Genomic DNA, 16,259 nt, shown 5'->3' with positions numbered 1-16,259 from the left:
GAAAGAGGAAAGAGCAGAAAGGAGAGAGAAAGAGAGGAGGAGGAAAAAGGATGGATATAAGAGGAAAAAGGAGAGACAGACAACATATAGAAAGAAAAGAGATAAGGAGAGGAGAAGGAAAATAGAAGAAGGAAAAGAGAGGACAGGAAAAAAGAAGACAAAATGCAAGATAGAGGAATAAAGACAAAAAAGAGGAAAGAGAATGAAGGAAACAAAGATCAGAGAGACAGACAAAGAAGAGAGAAAGAATGGATAAAGGAGATAGAGAAGGGAGAGATAAAGATGAGAGAGTGGAGACAGAGGAGAGAGATGAGAAAGAAGGGAAAGACCAAGATAAATGGAGAGTGTGGTGGCACAGAAAGGAGAAAGGAGATAGAGAAGAGATGAGTCAGGAGATCAGAGTCAGATAAAGAGGAGAGAGTAGAGGCTGAGATAGAGAAGAGACAAGCAAGGAGAAGGTAGACAGATAAGGAGGAGAGAATAATACATATGCTTCTGATGACCTACTTCAGTGGGAGCTCACAGTATCCCCTCTAGGACAAAGGATTCCACAGAGCATTAGACTCAAACTCACATAGAACCAGGAACCATATATAAAAAAATTTTATAAAACTATATAAATAAGGATCCCTGCTGCTTGTATGTTGACTTAGAATACCATATATTAAGAACAGCTAGTTAGCATAATGGGTACAGCACCATGCCTGGAGTCAGGAGAACCTGGGTTCAAATGTGGCCTTCTATACTTCCTAGCTGTACTAGGAAGGACTAGTTTCCTAGTCAGGTCAATTAACCCAACTGCCTAGCCCCTAAAATTCTTCTGCTTAGAATTAATACTAAGACAGAAACTGTAATTAAAAAAAAACACATATTAACAGTAGGTATGTTTATTGTCTTTTGCTTACTTAAATATTTTCTAATTATCTATTAATCTGCTTTGGGAGGCAATATTATTTAATGTCTCTGCCTCTCAGGCCATTCACTCTATCTGAAATCCAAAGAAGTTCATCACTCAGAAAGATACAAGTGACTAATTATGTGAGGCAGTGTTCAAACCGAGATTGTCAGTATCCACTACACTGCCCAACCTTCTCACTGGATAGCTACAAGATATCTTGACAAAGAGGTATGTATTATGCAAGCTGAATTAATCAAAGATTGGGGTAGAAGTACCAGAGAAGATAGATTTTTTTTTACACTTTTGCAGTCACTGGCTTTAAAACACATCATTTCAGGGAGCAAGCTATGGCAGTTTGCCAGCCCTAGGACATAAGTGCCAATCCACAGAATTAAAAACGACTACATATGACATATTGTCCAAGCTCTTCATTTTATAAGACGAGAAGGCAATGCCCCTGAAGAGGGAAGAGGAGAGACAAAAGTGATAATGCTAGTGGCTTACCCTTTGACATATCAACAATAAAGAAACTGAGGGCAAGGCAGGTGAAGCAATGTGTTCGAGTATACACAGTGAGAGGCAAACTTGGGGGGAAATTTTCCTTACTTCTGGTACATTTTCTCTCTGTCGCATCATCAAGACTACAGAAATGATTTAGGTAGCACACTTAATAGCACAAGACCTAGAGTCAGGAACACCTGAGTTTCAATCCATAGTCAGACACTTGCTAGCTATGTATATGCCAATTTCTTCCTCTGTAAAAAGGGTATAATAATAGCACCTATCTTTCATGGTTCTTCTGAGGATCACATGACCTATCTGTAAAGTGCTTTGCCACTATTTATTTTTATATGATCTAATTCCATGCCTGTAAACCTCATTACCAAGCAGCTCCTTACATTGCCACCTTTGAAAGGCTGACTCATTTCTATTTGATCTGTTTGTGATTTCATCAATATGGGGATTAAAAGTAGCATCCAGTCTATCCTAGTCAAATGTGAAGATTAAATTTAACTCTCCCCTGATTGTGAAGTTTAAATTGTAACCCCTGCCTATTTTTTAGATTTTTACCACCAAAAGTGTAAACATCCTACTTAAAAGTTGAGTATTGAGATCTGCCCATTTTTCCATCTAATCACCAAAAGTGTAAACATCCCACTTAATCATTACGTGGGAGGTCTATGACCAAGGTGTGCAATTTTGGGTGACAAATCAGAATCGACTGCTTCCTGGGCAGTCTTAAAGCAGCATTTCAACTGTGATTGGTAGACATAGAATTAGGGAAGGCATAGGAAGTAATGCAAGAGAAAGTGTCTTTAAAAAGGAGTGACAACTTCCTGAGTGGGTTCTACTGGCAGTTTTCATTCTTTGGAAATGGAGACTGGAGACAATTCTTCATTCTTTGGAGTGGAGGCTGGACACAAGACCCTGTTCCTGGTGAGGCTGTTCTAAAATCCCTTCCTTTGAACAGACACCTGGGATTGAAAAGCTGACTTAACTGCTGGATTTTCTGAAGAAACTAGACTCAGGAGATACTTACATCTTGCAAGAGTTTCCCCCAGGTCCTTGGCATTGCTGAGACCAGCTGAAATTAACTCTCTCAGCCCAGGTGGAGCCAGGGGCCAGAGTAAATTACTTTAAGTAATTTAAGTTTTTAGCTAGATATCTTACCTTATCCTCTCTCTGATTTTCTTACTTCACTCTTTCTACATTTTGTAAAGAAATTATAAATAAATTTCTTCAGAATAAATTAAATTCCTGGTGACCACACTCTTAAATAATCCAGTCCAACCCTTTAAATTTAATCCCCTTTCCCCCTTACACACAGGAATTGAACCTTTCACATCCTGCTTCCAAGGATAGCACTTGTATGTTATCTGCTCATCTTTCTTTCTAAAACGGACTACATGATTCACCTAGGATGGCTAGACCACCTTTCAGTTTGCTCTTTTCACCCAAACTTTCAGAATTTGCCTTGACTTCTGAAAACTTGGAAAGCTAGATGGACCTTGCTACTGTGAACTCATATCCTAGGTAACCTAAAAGGAAAGGTGAGGTCATAAACCCTAAAAAATCCACAACATTAAAGTAGCCAACAGATACTGGAGTGTCCAGTTCAGATTAGCCATCCGGTAATTATCACCTCTGACCTCAAAATCCAACTACAGATTAGGAACTACCTGTCTGCTCCTTGGTAAGCCAGATCAATTTCCCCTAAAGGCCCATGGTGTTTGAAGGGAGGGGGAGGGACTTCCATTTCCATTGCAGGACCTTGAATCCCATCCTAACAAAAATTGGCTTTCACTGCCAACGACTACATCTTCACTGAAAGGAAAAGAAGTTTCGTTGCACCAAATACAGCTGACACTTCTTTCTAAAACTAAGGGCTTTTCACTCCCTCCTCTTTTGTTCTCATTTCTTCTCTCCACCTTTCCTGCCTGTAAATTTTGCTTCTCCCCTTGAATCCATTTAAACAATTAGTTTCTTCCTTGGTTGTTAGCTGACTGTGTTTAATATGCTGGGTGGGTTCAGGTTGTTCTGAAAAATGTTCTGTATTGATTTTAAAATGTAAGGCTAGCATTGGCCACATTTATCAACTCTGTCAGGGACAGAAAAGCTTGCTTCTTGTCAGGACAGACTAATAACTCACATGCTCTCCAACAGGTAGAAAATGAACACTGCCTTTCCCCCGACAGCACCCCTCTGTCTTTCAACCTTTGTTTGGCAGAATGAATTTATTTTTGAAATTATTATTATTATTCCCTTGTGTGCAATTCTGTCTTTGTCTGTTGGTAGAAGAATCTGTGTGTAGCAGCATGTAGAGGATGTAAGAGTCTGGGAGGTCTGGGTTGGAATCACACCTCTTACAGTTACGAGCTGTCAAACACTTTGCAAGTCACTGAGCCTCATCTATAAAATGGAAATCCTAAAATCAGCTACCTCATGCAATACTTGAAAGAATAAAAGGGATCAAATAGGAAAATGAATGAAGTGCTATTAGAATATCCATTTATTTGTCATTTCTTTTGGAAAACTGAGAAAATACCAATCCTGAAGTTGACCATGACAATTCAAAATTAACTGAAAAACCTATGTTTTGTTTGGAAAGGTAAATTTTTAATTCGTTTTGTTTAAACAAATGAAAATACAGCCCTCAGACAAATGACAAAAGGATAGCAAGAATCTCCTTGCCTTTACAAGTAGAGCATTTTCTCAAACTTGGAGAATAGGCAAGCCTCCATATTGAAACCATATCTTCTGCTCAACCCTACTCTAACCTTTTCCATGAGGCATAGGGAACTCAGCTAAATTAGTAACACAGAATTGGTACTATACAAAAATATTCTTGAGAGAGCTCAAGGTCTCCAACAGCCACCATTTTTTTCTCTTCTTTTTTTTTTAACATATTATAATGACAAACACATTACGAACCAAAGAAGAAACCAAGCTTGTCTGGGACACTTGGACATAAATCTCATGGATTTCTAAAGGACTGAAGTTCTCATTTACCTGGGAAAATACTAAGAGCTACCTCCGTAGGAATGTTCCCAAATCCAAAAACCCACAACTTATTGATCCTAGCAGACAGGCCATAGGGATTATTGCTCAATCAGCTGCCCACAGAGGAGGTCTAGCCTCCTAAATAAGAGAACTAGAAACCAGTACTCCACTTATCTGTCCTGAGACCATGTCAAAAACAGTCAGTCCTTCCCCAGTCTAGATAGGACTTATTATTTGATGGCTGGCAAGATTAATAGGACCTAACCTGCAATCAGAACAACGGTGAAGAGGCAGAGTATACTAAACATGGTGGTGGGTAGCAATGGCTAATGAATGCTGAACGATAAGTTGGGACCCCGTTGTGAGGGGCTTTAAAAGCCAAACAGAAGAGTTTCTATCTTAGGACAGTAGTTGTGAGTAAGGAAATAAAATGGGCAGATGTGCACTTTAAGGGAGATCCATCACTTAGAATGTTGGGCTGGTTGCCTGGGAGACCGAGCCCAGGTTCTGAGGTCACAGACACTTAGAATCTGGAAGACAGAGGGAAACCTTCAGTTGGTAGATGACCCTCAGAGAGGAAGTGGCTTCCCCATGCTCACAAACAGGTCCATGGCAGGGCATACAGAAGACATTTGAAATCAAACATGACTACTCAAATTCCTTGTTGACCGGTGATCTCATGGATGTCCCTGGTCACAGTATTTGAGGGAACCCCAGCGAGCCGCAGTACTGAGAGAAAGGTGAGTGGGGGACACCAAAGGTGATGGATGGAGGTAAGATATTGCCACTCCTCTCCTCCCATCCATATCAAACCGAGGGGGAAGAAATAGGGAAGTCCAAAGAAGTGCCACTTATTGATACTAGCAGACAGGCCAAACGGATGGCTGCTCAATCAATCAGCAGCCCAAAGAGGTGATGGATGGAGCTCCAGCATCCAAACCTGGAGAACTAAAACCAGTCCTCCACTTATCTGTCCTGAGTCCACATCGAAAACAGTCAGTCCTTACACAGACGATTTGGGACTTGTTATTTGATGGCTGGAAGGATTAACCCTGCTGGGACATAGACCTACATAGGGTCAGAACCAAAGTGAGGAGGCAGCATATTCAGGGCACGGTGGTGGGTAGCAATGGCTAATGAAGGCTGAAAGACAGTTTGGGACCACGTTGTGAGGTGCTTTAAAATCCAAACAGAAGAGTTTCTATCCTAGGACAGTTCTTGTGAGTAAGGAAGTAAAATGTGCAGATGTGCGATTTAAGGGAGATCCATCACTTAGAATGTTGGGCTGGTTACCTGGGACACCCAGCCCAGGTGCTGAGGTCACAGACCCTTGGAATCTGGAACACACAGTGAAACCTTCAGTTGGTAGATGTGGTTTCTAGGGGATGTGGCTTCCCCGTGCTCACATACAGGTCCATGGCTGGGTATACAGAAGACATTTTAAATCAAACATGACTTTAATCAAGTTCCTTGTTGACAGGTGACCTCATGGGTCCCCCTGGTCACAGTGTTCGACAGAATCCCAGGGAACAGTGGCAAACAGATGAAGGTGAGTGGGGGACTCCAAAGGTGATGGATGGATTTGAGATCTTCCAACTTCTCTCATCCTGTCCATATCAAAATGAGGGAAAAGAAATACAGAAGTCCCTGTTCGCAAATCCAAAGAAGTACCACTTATTGATCCTACCAGACAGGACAAAGGGATAGCTGCTTAAACAATCAGCAGCCCACAGAGGTGAAGGATGGAGCTCCAGTATCCTAACCAAGAGAACTAGAAACCAGTCCTGCACTTGTCTGTCCTGAGTCCATGTCCAAAATAGTCAGTCTTTCCCCATACTAGATAGGACTTGTTATTTGATGGCTGGCAGAATTAATCCTGTTCGGACGTAGACCTCCATAAGGTTCTTACATGCAGTCAGAACCAAAGGGAGGAGGCAGAGTATTCGAGGCATAGTGGTGGGAATGGGTTAGGTAGCAATGGCTAATGAAGGCTGAAAGATAAGTTGGGGCCCCATTCTGAGGTGCTTTAAAAAGCCAAATGGAAGAGTTTCTGTACTAGAGAGTAATTGTGAGTAAAGAAATAAAATGGGCAGATGGGCACTTTAATGGAGATCCATCACTTACAATGTTGGGCTGGTTGCCTGGGAGACCCAGCCCTAGTGCACAGATCACAGACCCTTGGAATCAGGAACACACAGTGAAACCTTCAGTTGGTAGTTGTGGTTTCTAGGGGATGTGGCTTCCCTGTGCTCACACACAGGTCCATGGCTGGGTATACAGAAGACATTTTAAATCAAACATGACTTTACTCAAGTTCCTTGTTGACAGGTGACCTCATGGATCCCCCTGGTCACAGTCTTTGAGGGAAACCCAGTGAGCAGCAGCACGCTGAGGATAGTTAGTGGGAGACACCAAAGGTAATGGATGGAGGTGAGATTTTCTAACTCCTCTCCTCCAATCATTATCAAAACTAGTGAAAAGAAATAGGGAAGTCCCTGTTTCCAAAATCAAAGAATTACCAGTTATTGATCCTAACAGACAGGCCAAAGGGATGGCTGCTCAAAGAATCAGCAGCCCACAGAGGTGATGGATGGAGCTCCAGCATCCTAACCTAGAGAACTAGAAACCAGTCCTCCACTTAGCTATCCTGAGCCCATGTCCAAAACAGTCAGTCCATCCCCAGACTAGATAGAATCAGCTATTTGATGGCTGGCAAGATTAACCTCACTGGAACCAGTACCTACCTAGGATCTTGCAATAATCAGAACTAAATTGAGGAGGTATGGTATTCTAGGCATGGTGGTAGGACTGGACTTGGGTGGCAAAGGCTATTGAAGGATGAAAGACACGTTGGGGCTCTATTGTGATGCACTTCAAAAAGCCAAACAGAAGAGTTTCTATACTAGAGAGTAATTGTGAGAAAGGAAGATAAATGAGCTGATGTGTGCTTTAAGAGAGATGCAGGGGGCAGCTGGGTAGCTCAGTGGATTGAAAGCCAGTCCTAGAGATGGGAGGTCCTAGATTCAAATCTGGCCTCAGACACTTCCCAGCTGTGTGACCCTGGGCAAGTCACTTGACCCCCATTGCCTAGCCCTTACCACTCTTCTGCCTTGGAGCCAATACTGCGTATTGGCTCCAAGACAGAAGGTAAGGGTTTAAAAAACAAGAAAAAAAAAGAGAGATGCAGTACTTAGCATGTTGGGTTGGTTAGCTGGGAGACCCAGCCTTGGGGTTAGGTCACACACCGTGGAATCTGGAATACACAGTGAAACCCTCAGTTGGTAGATGAGGATGAGAAAGAGACTTCCGTATGCTCACACACAGGTCCATAGCTGGGTATATAGAATTCTTTTGAAATCAAATACGACTTTACTCAAATTCCTTGTAGACAGGTGACCTCATGGATCCCCCTGGTCACAGTATTCTAGAGAACCCCAGCAAGTAGAGACACTCAGAGAAAGGTGAGTGGTGGCTCCAAGGTGATGGATTGAGGTGAAATCTCCAACTCCTCTCCTCCCATCCATATCAAACAAAGGGAGAAGCAATAGGAAAGTTCCTGTTCCCAAATCCAAAAAATTAGCACTTATTGATCCTAGCAGACAGGCCAAAGGGATGGATGCTCAAAAAATCACCAGCTCAAAGAGGGGATGGATGGATCTCCAGCCTCCTAAGCTAGAGAACTAGAAACAAGTCCTGCACTTATCTGTCCTGAACCCATGTCCATGAGTACTTCCCCAGAGTAGATGGGACTTGTTATTTGATGGCTGGCAGAATTAACCACGTTGGGACGTAGACCTCCATAGGATCCTTACATGTAGTCAGAACCAAAGTTAGGAGGCAGAGTATTTGAGGCATAGTGGTGGGACTGGGTTTGGGTAGCAATGGCTAATGAAGGCTGAAAGATAAGTTGGGACCCCGTTATGGGGAGCTTTAAAAAGCCAAACAGAAGAGTTTGAATCTGGACATACAGTGAAACCCTCAGTTGGTAGATGATGCTGAGAAGGGAAGTGGCCTCCCTATGCTCACACACAGGTCCATGGCTGGTTATACAGAAGACTTTTGAAATCAAACATGACTTTACTTACTCAAGTTCCTTGTTGACAGGTGACCTCATGGATCCCCCTGGTCACAGTGTTCAAGGGAAACCCATTGAGCAGCAGCACTCAGAGGATAGTTAGTGGGGGACTCCAAAGGTGATGGATGAAGGTGAGATTTTCCAACTCCTGTCCTCACGTCCATATCAAACCTAGTGAGAAGAAATAGAGAAGTCCCTGTTTCGAAAACCAATGAAGTACCAGGTATTGATCCCAGCAGATAGGCCAAAGGGATGGCTGCTCAAAGAATCAGCAGCCCACAGAGGTGATGGATGGAGCTCCAGCATCCTAACCTAGAGAACTAGAAACCAGTCCTACACTTAGCTATCCTGAGCCCACTTCCAAAACAGTCAGACCATCCCCAGACTAGATAGAACCTGCCATTTGATGGCTGATAAGGTTAACCCTGCTGGGACTGGGACCTACAAAAGATCCTGAATGTAATCAGAACTAACCTGAGGAGGTAAGGCATTCTAGGCATGGTGGTGGGACTGTACTTGTGTAGCAAAGTGTATTGAAGGCTGAAAGACACATGGGGTTCTGTTGTGATTCACTTCAAAAAGCCAAAGAGAAGAGTTTCTATACTAGAGAGTAGTTTTAAGGTAGAAAAATGGGTAGATGTGCGCTTTAAGGGAAATGCATCACTTAGCATGTTGGGTTGGTTGCCTGGGAGACCCAGCCCTAGTGCTTAGGTCACAGACCCTTGGAATCTGGAATACACAGTGAAACCCTCAGTTGGTAGATGAGGCTGAGAAGGGAAGTGAGTTCCCTATGCTCACACACAGGTCCATAGCTGGGTATATAGAACATTTTAAAATCAAATATGACGTTACTCAAATTCCTTGTAGACAGGTGACCTCATCGATACCCCTGGTCACTGTGTTTGAGAGAAACCCAGCGAGCAGTGACACTCAGGGAAAGGTGAGTGGGGGACTCTAAGTTGACAGATGGAGGTGAAATCTTCCAACTCCTCTCCCCCTATCCATATCAAACCAAGGGAGAAGCAATGGGGAAGTCCCTGTTCCCAAATCCAAAGAAGTATCACTTATTGATCCTAGCAGACAGGCCAGAGGGATGTCTGTTCAAACATTTATTAGCCCACAGAGATGATTGATGGAGCTTCAGTCTCCTAACCTAGAGAACTAGAAACCAGTCCTCCACTTTTCTGTCCTGAGCCCACGTCCAAAACAGTCAGTCCTTCCCTGCACTAGAAAGGACTTGTTATTTGATGGTTGATAGAATTATCCCTGCTGGGACTTAGACCAGACCCCAGTAGGGTCCTTACATGCAGTAAGAACCAAAATGAGGAGGAAGCGTATTCAAGGCATGGTGGTGGGAATCAATGGTTAATGAAGGCTGAAAAATGAGTTAGGACCCCGTTGTGAGGTGCTTTAAAAGTGAACCAGAAGAATATCTATCCTAGAGAGTAGTGAGTAAGGAAGTAAAATGGGCTGATATGGGCATTAAGGGAGATCCATCACGCAGAATGTTGAGTTGGTTGCCTGAGAGACTCAGCTCTAGTGCTGAGGTCATAGACCCCTGAAATCTGGAACACACAGTGAAACCCTCAGTTGGTTGATAATGCTGGGAAGGGAAGTGGCCTCCCTATGCTCACACACAGGTCCATGGCTGGGTACACAGAAGCCTTTTGAAATCAAACATGACTACTCAAATTCCTTATTGACAGGTGACTTCATCAATCCCTCTGGTCGCAGTGTTCGAGAGTAACCCATTGAGCAGCAGCACTCAGAGGATAGTCAGTGGGGGACTCTAAAGGTGATTGATGGAGGTGAGATCTTGCAAATCCTCTCCTCCAATCCATATCAAACCGAGGGAGAAGAAAAAGGGAAGTCCCTGTTTCCCAAACCAAAGAAGTACCACTTATTGATCCTAGCAGACAGGTCAAAGGGATGGCTGCTCAAAGAATCAGTAGCCCACAGAGGTGATGGAGCTCTAGCATCCTATCCTAGAGAACTAGAAACCATCTATCTGTCCTGAGCCCACTTCCAAATCGGTCAGTCCATCCCCAGCATAGATAGCACCTGCTATTTGATGGCTGGCATGATTAACCCCACTGTGACCAGTACCTACATAGGACCTTGCATGTAATCAGAACAAAACTGAGGAGGTAAGGTATTCTAGGCATGGTGGTGGGACTGTACTTGTATAGCAAAGGCTATTGAAGGATGAAAGACACTTTGGGGCTCTGTTGGGATCAACTTCAAGAAGCCAAACAGAAGAGTTTCTATACTAGAGTAGTTGTGAGTAAAGAAGAAAAATGGGCTGATGTGTGTTTTACAGGACATCCATCACTTAGCATGTTGGGTTGGTTGGCTGGGAGACCCAGCCTTGGGGTTAGGTCACAGACCCCTGGAATCTGGAATACACAGTGAAACCACCAGTTAGTAGATGAGGCTGAGAAGAGAAGAGACTTCCCTATGCTTACAAACAGGTCCATAGCTGCATATACAGAATTCTTTTGAAATCAAACATGATTTTACTAAATTCCTTGTAAACAGGTGACCTCATGGATTCCCCTGGCCACTATGTTTGAGAGAAACCCTGTGAGCAGAGACACTCAGATAAATGTGAGTGGGTGATACCAAGTGATGGATGGAGGTGAGATCTTCCAACTCCTCTCCTCCCATCCATATCAAACCAAGGGAGAAGCAATAGTGAAGTCCCTATTCCCAAATCCAAAGAAGTACCACTTATTGATCCTAGCAGACAGGACAAAGGGACGGCTGTTTAAACATTTAGCATCTCACAGAGGTGATGGATGGAGCTCTATCCTCCTAACCTAGAGAACTAGAAACCAGTCCTCCACTTTTCTGTCCTGAGATCACGTTCAAAACCATCAGTCCTTCCCCGGACTAGATAGGACTTTTTATTTGATGGCTTGCAGGATTAACCCTGCTTGGACTGGGACCTACATAGGACCTTGCATGCAATCAGAACCAACCTCAGGAGGTAAAGTATTCTAGGCATGGTGCTGGGACTGGGCTTGAGTAGCAAAGGCTAATGAAGGCTGAAAGACAATTTGGGACCCCTTTGTGAGGTGTTTTAAATAGCCAAACAGGAGGCAGAGTCAAGATGTTGGCCTAGAAGGAACATAATTTCAGACCTCTGAATACCCTTCCTTTCTCATCACAAACTGAATGCTCCAAGGGGACTGAAAATCAAACCTAACAACAAGAGAAGAGACAAGGAACCCTCCTGCTGGACTCAATTCAAAAGATACACCCCCCCCAATACCGGAACTTGAGAACACTGGTGTTTAAGTGGAAGGCAGAAGGTAGGTCCCAGGACCCCTCCCCCCACCCACTGATAACAGTGAGCCTCCAGTGGCAGTGGGAACCTCTGGGTGGGCAAAGTTACTTTTCTGGGAGTCATACCTTGCCGGCACAGCTGTGCCAAGCTCTGAGCCTGGAACACAGACTGTGGGGAAGGAGCTGCAGAGGGAGCATAGAGCTCGAAGCCTGGCCAGAGCTATGAAGACCCTCGATATTTGCTCTAGCCTTCCTGGAGGTGGTCCCCTCAGATTACACCTCACCCAACCCAGCTGAACTTAATCCCATCAGAAGTATTCAGAACTCAGGGAAGCCCAGGCTCAACACTCCCTCCCTCTTTGACAGCTGGACTTTAATTCAATCAAAAGCCTCCAGAGGACAGGGAAGCTCAAACCCCAACAACCCTCCCCCACAGACTTCACCGAGAGATCTTCTCTCAAAGCTACAAGAGGGGAGACTGACAGATGCCAATAAAACCACAAAAAATGAGAGGACCAAGAGCACAGACAAGTACGGGGAACAAAGAAGGGTCAAATATGAGCAAAAAACAGAAAAAGAAGAAAGAAATTACAATAGACCGCTTCTATACAGTGAACATAATAGAGGGGAGGGATCAGCAAATGAAACATCAGAAATCTCAGCAAATTGGATACAGGTTTTGAAGAACTCAAAATGCAATTCAAAAGACAATTAAGGGAGGCTGAAGACAATTGGGAAAAGAACTTAAAAATGAAGACAAGTCAGTTGGAAACAGAGGAAATTGAACTAAAATGTGAAAATAGTTTCTTGAAAGCCAAAATCAACGAGCTGGAAAATGATGCAATGGAGATGAAAGAAGAGTATACCTATAAGAAAGAAGATGTATCCCTATAAGAATTGAGGTCATTGGTAACTCTTAAAAACTGTTTTTATCATCTGGGCAGCTAGAAGAGTTACACTTAGAGGGAACAGTGACAAACTATATAGGATGAAAGGATAAGACATAAATAGGTATGTAGATATATGCAAGCATAAATACATATGCATGTATATATATATATACACAAATAGAGCTAAAAAAGAGGTTAATACTAAAAGAAATGGGAAAAGAAACAAATGGGGGTAAATTTATATATCACAAAGAAGCTCATGGCAGGAGGGGGGAGAACATAAATACACTGTAAGGGTAAAGAGATTGCAGATAGGAAATATTCAACTCTTACATGCTTTGAAATTGAACCAAAGAGGGAAGAACAATCTAATCCATTGGGAAAGAGAAAAGATTTGCGCCATATAGGGTAGTAGAAGGGTAACAAATGTATTGGTGGGGAGTGAAGCAGTAGAAGGGAGGGAGAGGGTGAGGGGGTAATTTTAGAAAGAGTACAGAGAACATAACAGGGGGAATAAGAAGGGAGGGACGGTAGAAAGGAAGTAAAATAAGGGTGGACCAATGGGCACTGATTAAAACCAAACATTGGTGTAGAAGGAAATAGTGAAAGAAGAAAAGGAAGGACCAGGAGTAGAAATCAAAATGCTGGGAAATACACACCTAGTAATCATAACTCTGAATGTGAATGCAATGAACTCACCCATAAAACTCAAGTGGATAGCAGAGAGAATTAGAATCCAAAACCATACCATATGCTGTCTACAAGAAAGACACATGAGGAAGGTAGATACACATATGGTAAAAGTAAGAGGATGGAGACAAATCTATTGGGCATCAACTGATAAAATGAAGGCTGGAGTCTCAATAATGATATCTGACAAAGCCACAGGAAAAATAAATCTAGTGAAAACAGATAGGGAAGGTAATTACATTCTGAATAAAGGCAGTATAGACAATGAGGAAATGTCCTTACTCAACATGTATGCGCCAAATGGCATAGCATCCAAATTTCTAAAGGAGAAACTAGTGGAGCTCAAGGATGAAATAAATAGAAAAACTATTCTAGTGGGAAACCGGAACCTTCCTCTATCTCAACTAGATGAATCAAACCAAAAAATAAACAAGAAAGAGATAAGAGAATTGAATGAAATCTTAGAAAAACTAGAGTTAGTAGACATGTTGAGAAAATAAATAGGGACAAAAAAATAATATACCTTCTTTTCTGCCTCACATGGCAAAGTCACAAAAATTGACTATGTATTAGGGCATAAAAACATTGCAAACATTTGCAAAAGAGCAGAAATAATAAATGCAACCTTCACAGATCACAATGCAATGAAAATAAGAATTAGTAAGTATACATGGAAAGGTAAATACAAAATTAATTGCAAATTAAACAACACAATTCTCCAAAACCAGTTAAAGAACAAATCATAGAAGCAATTATTAATTTCACTGAATAAAATGACAATGGTGAGACATCCTTTCAAAACCTATGGGATGCAGACAAAGCTTTACTCAGGGAGAAATTTATAGTCTTGAGTTCATATATTAACAATTTAAGAAGGGCAGAGGTCAATGAATTGTGCATGCAAGTTAAAATCTAGTAAGAAAACAAATTTAAAATCCTCAGATGAAGACTAAATTAGAGACCCTAAAAATCAAAGGAGAAATTAATAAAATTGAAAGTCAAAGAACTATTGATTTAATAAATAAGACTAGAAGCTCATACTTTGAAAAAAACAAATAAAAGAGACAAAGTACTAGTCAGTCTGATTTAAAAAAGGAAAGAAAAAGACCAAATTGACAGTATCTAGGATGAAAACGGAGAACTCACTTCTAATGAAGAGGAAATCAAGGCAATAATTAAAAACTACTATGCCCAATGATATGGCAACAAATAAGGCAATCTAAGTGATATGGACGAATACTTACAAAAAATATAAACTGCCTAGACTAAAAGAAGAAGAAATACATTACCTAAACAACCCCATATCAGAAAAATAAATTGAACAAGCCATCAAAGAACTCCCTCAGAAAAAATCCCCAAGTCTAGAAGGATTCACAAATGAATTCTATCAAAGATTCAAAGGACAACTAATCCTAATATTATACAAACTATTTGACATAGTAAGCTAAGAAGGGGTTCTACCAAATTCATTTTATGACACAAACATGGTACTGATCCCAAAGCCAGGCAAGTCCAAAACAGAGAAAGAAAACTATAGACCTATCTCCTTAATGAATATACATGCAAAAATCTTAAATAGGATACTAGCAAAAAGAGTCCAGCAAGCCATGCCAAGTGTTATTCACTATGACCTGGTAGGATTCACACCAGGAATGCAAGGATGGATCAATATTAGGAAAACCATCTGCATAATTGTCTGTATTAACAAGCAAACCAAGAAAAAACACATGATTATCTCAATAGATCCAGAAAAAGCCTTTAATGAAATGGAACAACCATTCCTATTGAAAACACTAGAAAGTATAGGAATAGAAGGGTCTTTCCTAACAATAATAAACAGCATATATCTAAAATCATCAGCAAACACCATCTCCAATGGGGATAAAGTAGAAGCCTTCCCAATAAGATCAGGGTTGAAACAAGGATGCCCATTATCACCTCTATTATTTAACATTGTACTAGAAACACTAGCAGTAGCAATTAGAGGAGATAAAGAAATTGATGCTATTAAAATTGGCAATGAGGAGACCAAGGTAATCACTCTTTTTTGATGATATGATGGTTTGCTTAAAGAATGCTAGAGAATCAACCAAAAAGCTAGTCGAAACAATAATTTTAGTCAAGTTTCAGGATACAAAATAAACCTGCTTAAGTCATGAGCATTTCTATATATCTCTAACCCATTTCAGCAGCAAGAATTAGAAAAAGAAATTCCATTTAAAATCACCCTAGACAATATAGAATTCTTAGGGATCTATCTGCCGAGACAAACGCAAGATCTATATGAACACCACTACAAAACACTCTCCACACAATTAAAACTAGATCTAAACAATTGGAAAAACATTGATTGCTCATGGGTGGGACGAACTACCATAATAAAAATGACAATCCTACCCAAATCAATTTACTTATTTACTGCCATATGAACTGAACAACCAAAATACTTTTTTACTAAATTAGAAAAAAACATAACAATGTTCATTTGGAAGAACAAAAGATCAAGGATATCCAGGGAAATCATGAAAAAAAAATTCAAAAGAAGGAGGACTTGTAGTACCAGATCTCAAACTATACTATAAAGCAGCTGTCATCAAAACAGTTTGGTCTTGGCTAAAAGACAGAAAGGAGGATCAGTGCAATAGACTTGGTGTAAATGAACTCAGGCAGATAGTCTATGATAAACCCAAAGATCCCAGTTTTGGGGACCAAAAGCCACTATTTGATAAAAACTGCTGGAAGACAGTATGGGAGAGAATAGGTTTGGATCAACATCTCACACACTACACCAAGAAAAACTCAGGATGGGTGCATGACCTGACTACAAAGAAGGAAACTATAAGCAAATTAGGTGAACACAGAATAGTATACTTGTCAGATCTTTGGGAAAGGAAAGACTTTAAAATCAAGCAAGAGC

The 16,259-nt window shown here is 41.5% G+C and overlaps 1 long non-coding RNA gene across 2 annotated transcripts in view; it reads left to right on the top strand.

Moving 5' to 3' along the window:
• The window catches only part of LOC103095441 (uncharacterized), a 183,408-nt gene that overhangs the window by 56,822 nt on the left and 110,327 nt on the right, over positions 1-16,259 (top strand). The window contains exons 4-5 of one of the 2 annotated variants that reach the window (XR_008914645.1): positions 5,880-9,414; positions 10,181-10,282. This is a non-coding gene — a long non-coding RNA (uncharacterized LOC103095441). Of the gene's footprint in view, positions 1-5,879; positions 10,283-16,259 lie in introns of both variants that reach the window. The other variant, XR_008914644.1, reaches the window with a different exon arrangement.

Source organism: Monodelphis domestica, chromosome X, assembly GCF_027887165.1.
Source record: "Monodelphis domestica isolate mMonDom1 chromosome X, mMonDom1.pri, whole genome shotgun sequence".
NCBI classification, from domain to species: Eukaryota; Metazoa; Chordata; class Mammalia; order Didelphimorphia; family Didelphidae; genus Monodelphis; species Monodelphis domestica.
The sequence above is the reverse complement of the archived record's forward strand: the minus strand, read 5'-3'. Positions and strand labels throughout refer to the sequence as shown.